Source organism: Rhipicephalus sanguineus, chromosome 5, assembly GCF_013339695.2.
Source record: "Rhipicephalus sanguineus isolate Rsan-2018 chromosome 5, BIME_Rsan_1.4, whole genome shotgun sequence".
NCBI lineage: Eukaryota > Metazoa > Arthropoda > Arachnida > Ixodida > Ixodidae > Rhipicephalus > Rhipicephalus sanguineus.
In genome coordinates this window covers 147,517,424-147,518,385 of record NC_051180.1, presented here as the reverse complement: position 1 = coordinate 147,518,385, position 962 = coordinate 147,517,424, and positions in this window count along the sequence as shown.

Genomic DNA, 962 nt, shown 5'->3' with positions numbered 1-962 from the left:
AGCATTTTCGCCTCCGTCGAAAATGCAGCCGCCGCGGCCGGGATTCGATCCCGCGACCTTTGGGTCAGCAGTCGATCACCATAACCACAAGACTACCGTGGGGAGGGGGGGGGGCAGTTGTTCCTAAAAGAAGAATTACGCAAACGGTGTGCTGCTTTATACTGTCAATTAGCGATTGCGATTGAGCTGTCATAACAAAGCAGCTACTGGTAGTCATTAAAAGATAGATTTTGTACTCTGTTGTCTAGTTGATTAGTTCGCCCTAACATAGTGAGTTAGAATGAATGCTTTACAACAACACCATGAAGAGTATGACTTTCAGAATTATTGAAGCAACGATAAAGTTGGTGTATCTCGCACCAGGTATCCATGACGTCATTTAACAGTTTCCTGCTTCTGATGAGCGTTGAGAAAGGCTAAGGTGAGAGTAGATGCAGGTGGAGGAGGAGCATTGTTTGCAACATGCGGATCTAGGCTTGCATAGTTGACAGCTGCGTCTGAGTGCCCCCTATCAATCCCTGTGTACAGCTTGAAGTTCATCACAGCTAGTAGCAACACATCGGGCGTTATCCATCCTGGGTCAACCAACCCATTTCATCACGCGCACCCTAACTGGGTATCAAAGAGGAACTTTAGGAGGAGCTGAACCGCCTCTCTCCTACAAACGGGTGGTTGTATATTTTTCCTTTCTTAACCCTTCCACCACCTTGCGGGATTCCGCAGAACTGATTTGCAATAGAGACGACCTCTTTCCCCGGCCTGTGCAGGATACCAATCCGGACCCTGGTCTCGACGATTGCTCTTCCTGTTCAATATCTCTACAACTGTTTCTTTTTTCAAATCCTTTCCAAAAGTTACCGTGGCAGGAGTGTGGAGAAAGCATGGCGGCAAGAGCTCGAAGTTCGCATTGAAGGTTGAGAGAGATAGTGCGTTTATTTATTTATTTTTATTATAGAATACTG